The sequence below is a fragment of the Lynx canadensis genome, chromosome D1 (assembly GCF_007474595.2).
Source record: "Lynx canadensis isolate LIC74 chromosome D1, mLynCan4.pri.v2, whole genome shotgun sequence".
In the NCBI taxonomy this organism is placed as follows: domain Eukaryota; kingdom Metazoa; phylum Chordata; class Mammalia; order Carnivora; family Felidae; genus Lynx; species Lynx canadensis.
Genome location: NC_044312.2, coordinates 105,457,103 through 105,468,726, shown reverse-complemented (window position 1 = coordinate 105,468,726; position 11,624 = coordinate 105,457,103).

Genomic DNA, 11,624 nt, shown 5'->3' with positions numbered 1-11,624 from the left:
GAGGTTGGGGGGGGGGCCCACATCGGTTCCAACCGCAGGCACAGCGGTGAAAAACCAGAGGAGGCCCTCGGCCTCGCCTTCCTGGGGATGAGGTGGGAATTTGAGGTGACTCCCCCGCAAGAAGCGGGTCCCTCCACGGATGCTGGGCTCGCGTCGGGCTGCGTGCGTGTGCCTGTGAGTGACCGCCGTGTCGGTGCGTGTGATCTCCACGTCAGCGTGCGTGCGTGCGTGCGTGTGCGTGCGTGTGCGATCGCTAGGTCAGTACGCGTCATTTCCACGTTGCGATGTGGCTCCCACAAGTGCTGGAGTCAACCTTTGGCCTGTTGGGGAAGAGGCAGGGTGGCTGGGTTTCTGCAAATTATCCGGTTTGGGGGGGGGGTAGGGGAGAGGGGGCGGCGGGACCGGGCGCAGTGGAAGGGCCGCAGCACCCCCCCCACCCCAACCCCAGGGGCCTGGGCCGGGTTCAGTCCCTCTGCACTCCAGGGCGGGGTAGACCCAGACCCAGGCTCCTTGGGGCTTCTTGTACCTGAGCCCTCTGACAAGGTTCAGAGACACAACACGGTTGACCGTGAAGAAGTGTGACCTCCCCTCCACACCCGTCCCACCCTGCTCCTGCTGGGCCCCCTCCTTCTGCGCCCTAAGATTGCTCCAGCAGCTGCTCGACACCTGCCTGCTCCCCCCCCACCCCGCCCCCACAGTCCCTCATTCAACACCGTCCTTGTCTCCTCTCGGAGCATTTCAGGTGCTTTGTATCCGCTCATCGGAGGCAAGAATTGAGGTCCGGGTCAAAGGCTGAGGACCCCCAAGATAGTCGTGATGTGGGGGACACACTGACCACCTCATACAGGATTCAGAGAGACCCCTTTCCCTCCTCAGAGGTGACTCTGCATTAGCATCAGGGCCTGCCCCCTGCCCTCACATCCTTCCTTCCTGTCCTGTGACTCTGGAAATCCCAGAACTTTTATTCATTCATTCGGCAAAATTTTGCCACGTGCTACCCACCAGGGACACAGAGGTGAAGGAGACAGAGATGGGCCCCACTCTGCCCACCGAGGAGTCCGAGGGCCCCTCTGGAGAATTTTTCTCTTAAAGACTCCATGTTTAGAAAGCTTTTATTGGTGGGGCGCCTGGGGGGGCTCAGTCGGTCGAGCGTCCGACTCTTGGTGTCGGCTCAGGTCATGATCTCACGGTTCGTGAGTTTGGGCCCCGCATCGGGCTCCGTGCTGATGGCTCGGAGTCTGCTTGGGATTCTCTCCCTCTTTCTCTGCCCCTCTCCTGCTTGTGCTTGCTCTCTCTCTCAAAAATAAAACTGAAAGAAAGAAAGAAAGAAAGAAAGAAAGAAAGAAAGAAAGAAAAAGAAAGAAGAAAGAAAGTTTTTATTGGTCACACTCGCTTCACGTCTTAAGTGGCCCTTCACACCCTGGGTTACCACACTCGGCTTACATAACTGTACTTTGAAAGGGACAAGGGATTTTACTGAGCATCTAAGTGAGCCCGGGTGTGGTCTCTTTTAGTCTTCCCGGCCTTCACAGGGAAGTGGGTGGAGTTTTCTATTTCACAGAGGAGGAAACTGAGGCTCAGAAAGCAATGCACTTGGCCTCAGGAGGTCAAACTTAAGATCTGAACCCACGTTTCTCCGTCTTCAAAACTTTTGCTACTCCCCACCACCCCCACGTACCAAAAGCAAAGAAAACAAACAGAAAATTTGACTTTTTATGTGATCCCTGAGTCTTCATTACAGACAAGTCCGTGGGTTCTAATCCCTTCTGTTTGTTTCTGGAAAGTTGGAGGCAACTCCGGGGCCCCTGAGGCTCGGTTCCTGACCCATCCCAGTGAAAGGGCACCTCCACCCAGCCCAGTGGGCCACCTCCCCTGCCCCCCTCTCGCCCTCCCTCTGGGTGCCCCTCCTGCCTCCCAGGCTCACAGTCCCCCATCAGACCCCAGATCCCAGGTGGGAGTTTCCTGTTCTCAGCATCGAACTTTCCATGACACAAGAGGAAGTCAGCTGAGCTGGGGCTGGGTTTTCCAAGCAGCCCAGCCAGGTGGGCGGGCGTGGAGGCCGAAGGGGCAGGGAGGGGGTTAGCAGCCCTCAGGGCCCGGTATCAGTACCTCCTCGGCCTCTGCCAGAGAGGCGCCTGCCTGTGCTGTCCTGGCCCACACCAGGTAACCCCCGGGGGTGCGCATGCGTCTGTCAGCCGGGCTCTGCGACTCCCCAGCGCCCCCAGGATTTGCCCTCTTGCCAGTGCAGAGGGGCCACTGGGGTCGCCTGGGGAAGGGGGAGGAGCTGAGCCCTGGGAGGCAGAGAGGGGTGCCTGGAGGAGAGGAAGGAGGCCCAGGAATGTGCCTGGTACCTAGTAGGACCTCAGTGTTTGTTGAATGAATGAATGAATGAATGAATCTGTGCAATGGTTGCCAAAGACCTTGGGATGGCCTGGTGGCCAGGGGAGATGCCTCTGCCCGGTGATGGTGGGACGAGCTCTCCAAGCATTTATTTGTGAAATGACTCGGTGACCTGAATCCTTGAAAACCTGTAGTTGGCAGCTTGGAGAAGGGGGTCCCACTGAGAGGATCAGGCTTTGCAGAAGGACACCCCGCCCCCCACACCAGGAAGTACATCCTTTCCCGCCGGCTTTGCTCCTGCTCAGTCAGATCATTGGTGGGGGGTTGGGGCTGGAGGAGGGAGAAAGTGGGGCATGATAAGATCAGATTCCGGTTCTGGATGGGCAGCTGAGGGGCACGCAGGTATGGTGGAGGGGCCCTGGCCCGGGCAGGTGCCAGCGTTCAGATTGCCCCAGATTGCCAGGTGGGTGCTGAGGGCCTCGGATGACTTATCTGTAAAATATGGGGTTCGATGATCCTGAGGCCGGTTCTCTTGTTCTAGGAACTCCCCAGGGCTGCGTCAGTTGGTTTTCTGTCCTGGGACCTGAAGGGTTTGACTCTTTCTTTTGTGTGACAAGGTGTCAAGGGCTGGGTTTTTGGCAAAAGGGCAGAGGGCAGAAGATTGGAGGTTATGCTGGAGAGGGGTGTGCTGGCTCTGTGAGGTGGCTCGGTGTGTGCACTTCCCCGAGTCCCAGGGAGGTGGGGCTGCCCTCGAGGGCCTGTCTAGCCTGCAGGGACAGGTCAGGGCACCTTCCCCCCAAATCTTTCCCAGCCCCTCCTGGGAGCTGAGTTTTGCTCCCTGACAATCCTGGGCTCATTTCCTGGTAGTGAAATCTTGGGTGTATGACTCAAGCAAGGTACCTAGACTCCTCATCTATACATCATGATGGCTTGAAGATGAAACAGAATCATCTGTGTAAAGGGCAAAACACAATCGTGGCTCCGGGAACCTTGATTATATCGTGACGAACATATCAGGGTGGGGACTAGAAGGTTTGGGGGTCTGGAAGCTGACTTTCCCTTCTGACCAGGTGAATGATCTTTGGGCAACTTATTTCCCTCTTTCGAGACTTCCTTTATAAGATGGAGTAGGGGATGATCCCTACGTTGCAGGGCTTCTAGAAGTTTCCATCACAAAGACACGAAGGGTTTGCAAACTCTAGTGCAATCTCTTGGGTGTGAGGGCTGGTCAGCTGAGGCCTTGTCTAGCCCAGCGGACCCCAGGGACTCTTCATACTTCCTTGCTGGGGCTCTGTGCATGGGGCCCAGAAGACGACCTTGAATGAACCGACCTCCCCTTTCTCTCTGACCCCCTACCCCCACGCGAGTCTGCTGCAGGCGTTCCAGTGGTGTGTGTGCAAGAGACACATCCCCAGTCCCTGGTCCCCTGGCGGGTGTGAATCACATATCTCGGGGACTCAGCGTTCATGGTTTCTCTTCTGTTGCTCCTGTAAGACTGGATTTGTTCAACCACGGGGCGTCGTTTTGCTGAAGAAAATAAGACCACCGAGTACAGAGCGTAGGGCAGGTGTTAACCAAGCCCATTTTTCAGATGAAGTAACTGAGGATCAGAGAGGCACGGTGAATTCCCCGAGGCACACAGCCAACTGGCAGTGAGGTTTGGACCGGACCCCCGGGTCTCCTGGCCTATGAGCCACTCTTTCCTGGCACAGCCTCTCTTGAATCTTGGACTTCCCCTGCCCCGTGAGGGTTTTGCTGTGTTACAGTGGAGATTGTGGGGGGCACAGGAGGCCGGCAGACCAGCTGTGTGTCCTTGGCCCGCAGCCTCTGCTCTCAGAGCCTCCCTTCCGTGAAATGTTGGACGTGAAATGTCAGAAGCTGCCCGGAGGGTTGTTGAGGACTGGCTGAGGGCATTCGTGGAAAAGGCACACAGGGGGTTGTCAGTGTCGTCGGCTTAGAGCACCCGACTCTCCGGCCCCGAGAAGCAACACTCAGCCTTCTCAAGTTTCTGGCACCTGCAGGAAACTCTCCCGTCTCTCTCTTTTTTTTTAATTCTCCAACCCAAGCCTTCTCTCCTCAGCATCAAGCACCCGACACCAAGCTATTTCTTGAACAAGTGAATGAATGAACGACAGGGGGGCTTTCAGCATGGGCTCATGAAACAGACTGACAACCTCAGCCCTGAGCTTCTAGTCTAGTGGCGCCACGACCCGACAGGCAGCTGGGACAGAACACCAGAAGGCCTGGCCTGAGGGGGCATGCAGGAGGTGATATCCCTAGTCCAATCTCTGGGGAAGTCAAAGAAGGCTCCCCGGAGGGGGTGACATCCAGGCTGAGACCTGAAGGGCGAGTAGGAGTTTGCCAGTTTGGCAGTGGGATCAGTTTTTCAGGCTGAGGACGGAAGCTTCTGGGTCCTGTTAGCATACTAACTACAATAACTACAAGAAGGGTCTCGAAGTTGGGGGTCCTGGGGGTCAGTCCCGACTCAGCCCCTCACTGGCTCTGTGCCCGGGGTGGATTGTCTCCCCCCAGGCCTCAGTTTATTTATGACATAAAGGGGCTGCACCAGATGGCCCCCAAGATTTCTTAAGCTGTGAGTTAAGGCTTGAGATCTTGTGTAAAGGTTGTCATTCACGAGAACCTAAAAAAACCGATACAGGCCCCCCCTTTTTTTTTGAAAGACAGAGTTGCAAAAGCCACAACATTAGAAAAAACACCTCATACGCAGTGTTATTTTTAGAGAGCTCTCCTACACTCCCCAGGATGGAAGGCAATATACACAAGGGTGTTTAGGTCCCCTAGGGATAATGAAAACGTGGGAAGACAGGGCCGAGGGCAACTAAGTTCCACCCAACTCCAGTCTGGAATGTGATACGGCCAGCAAGAAAGGGGACCTAGACCGCAGCATATGACTCGCAGAGACGGCCATTCTGCTCAGTGAAAACGCTCATTTCAGGACAATCTGCGTCTTGCCATCTTACTTTCATAAGATAAAAAATATGAGTGAGTTCAATAGCCGGACAGAATGTTTCTACGCTACCAGAAAAAGGTTTTGCAGAATATTCATCGAAGTAATGCGAACCGAGGTTAATTGTTGGGGACGGGATTCAATGGAGACGGGGGCGGGGGGTTGGATTGGGCTTTCGTTTTCATTTTATGCACTTCTGTGTAGTTTAGCTATTATTGAAGGACGTGTATTATGATTTTGTGACAAATTAAAAAAATAACGTAAGAGGGATTTGCAGAAAAACTTTTAAAGAGAAAAGTCCCATGTAGGGCTGTATATCACATATAACATTTTAATATCATATTCCATTTTCCTTAATAATAAAAACAATGGGTGCTTATTGAGAAAAGTCAGCAAGTACCACAGAGTATAAAGAAAAACGAAAACCGCCCATAATTTTGCCATCTAATGTGCCACTGTTAATGTATTAGAACATATATTTACATTATTTTTATTATTATAATAATTATACTGTTTCAAAATTAATATCATATATATGATAAATATTTTTGTATTATAAAAATATGTATATGTGTATATATTAAGATATATATGCACACAAGCACACAAAGATATATAGATAGATAAATAGATATACACACACACACACATGCACACATAGGTTTATATTTGTAATCTGTTTTTTCTCTTCTAGTATATAGTTTCTCTTCTTGAGTATCTTCCCTTGTCATAGACTTATATAACATGATTTTTTGAAATGGCCTATAATAACCAAGATGTAAAAGTCTTGATACGTGTTTAATCTCTATTAACTGGACATTTGCGTTGTTTACCATTTTTTTCTTGTTACTATTAAAAGTAACTATGTGATGAACATTTCTGTGCAAGTATCTTTAAAAAATGTCCTTACTCCCTTTAAGTAGAATTATTTGAATCAAAGATTATGGCCAATTTATTAATTTAAATTAAAAAAAAATTTTTATTTTAGAGAGAGAATGTGTGAGTGGGGGAGAGGGGCTGAGGGAGAGAGAGAATCCCAAGCGGGCTCCGTGTGGAGTCTGACTTGGGGTTCAATTCCACGACCCTGGGATCATGAACTGAGCTGAAAGCAAGAGTTGGCCTATCAAGCAGGCGCCCCATGGCCATTTTATGTTATCTTATTTTTTATTTTAATTTTTTTTAATGTTTATTTATTTTTGAGAGAGAGAGAGACAGGGAGAGAGAGAGAGAGAGCAGGAATGTGCACACACAGGGGAGGGGCAGAGAGAGAGGTAGACAGAGGATCCAAAGCTAGCTCTGTGCTGACAGCAGAGAGCCCAATGAGCGGCTCAGACTCACCCTGAGATCATGACCTGAGTGGAAGTCAGGGGCTTAACCGACTGAGCCACCCAGGTGCCCCTGGCCATTTTAAATACCAAAAGCCTTTGAAAAAATTGAATTAGTGGGGCATCTGGGTGGCTCAGTCGGTTAAGCATCCGACTTCCGCTCAGGTCATGATCTCACAGTCCGTGAGTTCAAGCCCCGAGTGGGGCTCTGTGCTGACAGCCTGGAGCCCGCTTCGGATTCTGTGTCTCTCTCTCTCTCTGCCCCTCCCCCACTCGCGCTCTCTCTCTCAAAAATAAATAAACATAGAAAAAAACTTTAAAAAAATTGAATTGGTGACCTCCACGCCAGCATAGTAAATCTGAATGCTGATCGGCTGACTTTACTTACCAAGAGGCATACCCAAATAGGTAGTCAACCACTTTTGGGGTGAGGGTGGGCACTCTGGGTGCCCCTGACAGTCCGTGAAGGAGCGCGTCCCAGGCGCACCCGGGAGGGCAAATGTGAAATAACACTGACACATTTTTGATGACTTGCTGAGCGTCCAGAGCTCTCCTATGACGACTTCTGCTTGTCTAGTGATCTGGGTCCCATTGGTGGGAGGCTCTGAGGAGCTGGCTGTGTTGTAGAGACGAGGGATGGGGTGTGGGGGTGCTCAGCCTTGGCCTTCAGGAAGAGACAGGTCAACACAGGCCTCTGGAGAGAGAGTGGTTCTGGTCTGGGTGGGGAGGGTGGGAGGGTGCCCTCCATCCACTCTGTACCCACGTGGAACCCAGCAGGTCCCCAAACTTCAGAGTGGATTCCATGTCCTGAGCTCTTTAAGCTCTGCTGAGGTCACGGCCGTGTTGAGTTGGCCTTAGGAGAGGGTCTGGAAGCGGGTGTTCGCTGCTTCTGCGTGTGATCCTAATGGTGCTGGTGATGGTGATGTTGGTGATGATGGTTACCACTTACCAAGGGCCTGCCCCGTGCTAGGAGCTCTGCGTAACTCATTATCTCGGTTTTTTCCAATGTGGGTAAGCAACCATCACTAGATACGGAAGGCGATTTGAGGTGGCCCACAGATGACCATCACTATCTTAATAGTTAGGTGTTTAACATAAACTAGAATATACTAGAAAGTAGATAATTAGCATACCAAATCCATGATTTATGAGAGTGATATAAAATCTTACTTTTAAATTAGTTAGGTGACACTGTTGAGTTGATTTAAAGAACAAATATTAATACTTGGTGCTTGGATAAGGTCACCATGAAGGTGGAGTTTACATAGTTGACATTTGGGACCATTAGAGGCAGATGCCATCATTATCCCTATTTTGCAGAGGTCAGAGTAGAGAGAGTTTAACTGAAGAGAGCTCACACAATATGCAAATGATAGAGCTAGGTCTTGGACCCATATGTCAAATTTCGAAAAGGTTTTATTTAAATACAGGATACACACAGAAAGGTGCATGTATCATAAATGCATAGCTTCAGTGACTTTACAAATTGAACCCAGGCATTGTTCATTGGGTGGTAACCAGCACCCAGGCCAACAAACGGACCCCCACCAGGATCCAGAAGGCCTCCTCTTGTGCCTCCTTTCAGCTCGCCACCACCTGCTCCCCAGGCACCCACCATCCTGACTTCTATCATCACAGACCGCATTTGCCCGTGCTTGGACTTTATCTCAACGGTATCACACGGCGTGTACTTGTTCGTGTCCGACTTTTTTTTTTTCAGTCAACATCGTGCTTGGGAGATTCATCCACGTTATGGCGCATGTATAGCAACTGTGTGTTCTTCATTGCAGTATAGTATTCCACTGCGTGCTGATATCACAATTTATTGACCCATCCTACCAGGATGGCCATTTGGGTTGTGCAAAGCTTGATGCTCTGCTGCCCCCCACAGATACCTGCACAACACCCAGCAAGCAGGCCTTTCTCTGAGGAGCTAGAGACCAAGGAAGGGGTGAAACACACCAGCCCACTATTACAGAGCTGGGGCTTTCTTCAGTGCAGAGTGGCCTTGAGGTGGCCGGCGTGGTGAGCGGTTTGGACGATCTTAATGCTTGTCTTGTGGCATTGCACTTTATAACATGCTGTTCCCAGCAGCATCTCACAGTCCTGTCAGGCAGGGCGGGGAGCGGCGGAGGTGGGGGGGGCTCGCCCCCATGCTATCAGTGAGGAAATGAGGAAGGGAGGGGTGCCGGGGGGAGCTGGTGAGCCCATAGAGACCCGAGAAGCATTCAAAGCCAAAACAGGTCCCTGGCTTCGTGGAGTGAGAAGCTGCCTTCCTTTGAGCCTGATTTTATTTTGTTTGCAAAACAGGGGGAGGGTCCCTGCCCCCTCCCCGGGGAGGGCCGTGGGCGCCGTGACCCACAACGCCCGACTGCCGCCCTCACAGAGCAGAGCGGTGAACTTTCACATTCATTGTCGTGGTGGATCTCATAACCACCCTGGGAGGAAGGCAGCACATATAACATTTGCCCCATTTTTCAGAGAGGTGCGGTGACTCACCCACAGTCACAGGGCCGAGTGAAGAATTTACAGGGACCCCGGGCCCAAGGGGATACTCCCATCCCTGCTGTACTGGGCCTTGTCTCTAGGGGAGCCCTGCTTTTAGTTCATAGCCCACACTGGGGGCCTTGGGGCCTGAAACACAGGGACGTGGGGGCCCAGTGAGGGTAGGGGGCTGCCTCGGGATACACTATGAGAAGGATCAGGCCCGATGAGAGCCCACCTGCACCCCACCGCCCGCAGGATGGGGCCGGGGTGGAAAGCCTGGGCTTTCCCCAAGACAGAGTGGCCAGCTGAGTAGCCTCCGTCAGGTGAGAATAATAAAAGTATTTTCTGGACTGTCTGGAGGATTAAATGAGGCAAAGCTCCGGGCACGGTGCCGCCCTCCCCCACCCGCCCCGACTCCGCTGATGAGGGCGGCTCAGGATGGCACACACCCCCTCCCCAATATTCCAACAGGGAAGGTGTCTGTGAGTGTCAGGGACAGACGAGCCGGCGCACGAACTGTGACCAGGAAGTGCTTCTCCTTATTCTGTGACGGGGCCACTCCACTAGGCTGGAACGTAAAATGGGCTCTCGTGACATATAAACCGGCCCCCGGCTGTGGGCTTGCACTGGGGGGGTGGTGGCTTCAGGGAAGACCCTTGTCTGGGCTGTGTGCGTCTCTGGGGACTGGGTCCTGCCCTTGAGGGGGCTGCTCTGTGCCCCCGGGAGGTTGGTCTGATCCGTGCACAGGGCTGGCCTACGCCCTTGACCAGACAGGCACAAAGGGGCTCGCTGCCGGGGCCACGCACCCAGGGGCGAGGTCTGGGCGGGGCGCGGGAAGGAGTGTGCGGGGGCGGAAGGAAGCTGGAGCTGGTCCTGCCTCCTACGCTCCCTCTCAGCCAGGCCTGGGCCCAAGGCTGCCTCCTCCAGGAAGCCCTCCTTGGTTCCCACTTGGCCTGCCTCATCTCCCTCCGTCTTCTTTTCTCCTCTCAGCTCCCTTCCGACTTCCCCTCTTTGATAAAAGAAAGCTAAAAGTCACATTCTGTGATCCTGAGAGCTCATTTCTTTGCAGGCTCTGGGAAAGGCATAGGATGTACGGAGTTCTGGGGTCAAGCCGGATAGCAGGATTTGCGGAGACAGTGGTGTATTTAAAACACAGAGGAGCATTTTTCACAAGAGCTCCAGTGTCAGCTGGGTTTCCTCCTGGTGCCTGGGTCTCTAAAGAGGGAGGCTGCCTGCTGGGGTCATCAGGGAGCAGAGGGGCTTGCCCAGCACGCTGAGGTCCAGAATGGGGTAGGACACACAGCTAGAGGCAGGGTCTTTCAGCCCGAGCTTTTCGGGATCCTGCTACCCACTGATTTCTAGTGGTAAGTGAATCTAAAGAGGGGGCCTTTGGGGCCCAGCTGAGGATCTGTCTTTGCTCTGCCTGGGGTTTGGGTGGTCCTGGGACAGGGACGCCCCAGGATGGGCGGTCAGGGCCCCGGTCAGGGTGGCCAGGGGATGAAGCTCCCTGCCCAGGCGTATCACTGAGAGCTGCTGGGCCTCCCGCCTAGTTTCTGCCTCCTCCGGGGGCTGCCCCAGGCTGGGGAGACTGTCTAGGGCACCCTGAGCCCAGGGTGGGGCAAGGGTCCTGACCACGGGGCCCGGGCTTGCGTTTCTGGGTCCCACCAGCTGCTGGATGTCACGTGCGTGCATTTGCGCCTTTTTCGGGGCAAAAGGCCATACGTTTAGTCTGAGCCTTGATGCCTCCCTTGCACCTCATAAGGTCCTAGAACCTCTAGCGCAGGACAAGCCTTGCAACATGGAAGTGTGGTTTCGTGTTTTGTTGATTTGCTGGGTTTTGCTGCAGAGAACGTACCTTCTCCCCCACCTGGCAAACCACCGCCTGGGGACCCAGGCTTTGTGTGCTCTGTCTCTATTGCTGGGCTCTGTGTGCATCGATCTTTCCGCCAGAGACGATAGCTCAGCTCGCCTGCATTTCCGTCGCCTCCCTGAGTCCTGCGCTGAGGAGCCCCGGCATGGTTCTAGAAGGCCGCCGGGGCTCGGAGGAGAAATGAACCCCCTTGTACAGAGAAGGCCCCCAAGGTCAAGCGGCCAGCACAGGCCCGCACAGCCGGTGCAACATGGCATCTGGGACTTGATGTTGTGCGTCCCGGGCCCTTTCATCCCATTATTTCCCAACCTCGCTGCCTTCCATGTTGCCATGACAACAGGAGACCAGAGGCCGAGGGAGTTAATATTTACGAGCACTTTCCAGGCATCCTCTGCTCACCACAGTCCTGCAAGCCCGGATCTCGTCTCCACTTTATGGTCACTGCTCAGCGTGGATGGGTAACCAGGCTTCGGTGCCATTCTCTGAGCCCGGAGCCCCTGCGTGTCCCACAAAACCGTGTGGCTGCCTTGCATTTTTGTGACCTTGTTCTGCACCAGCACGGGCTTCTCCGCCCACTCATCTCAAGCCAAATTCTACCTTCAGTGTCTCGGAAGCATGCAGGCCCAGCAGATTC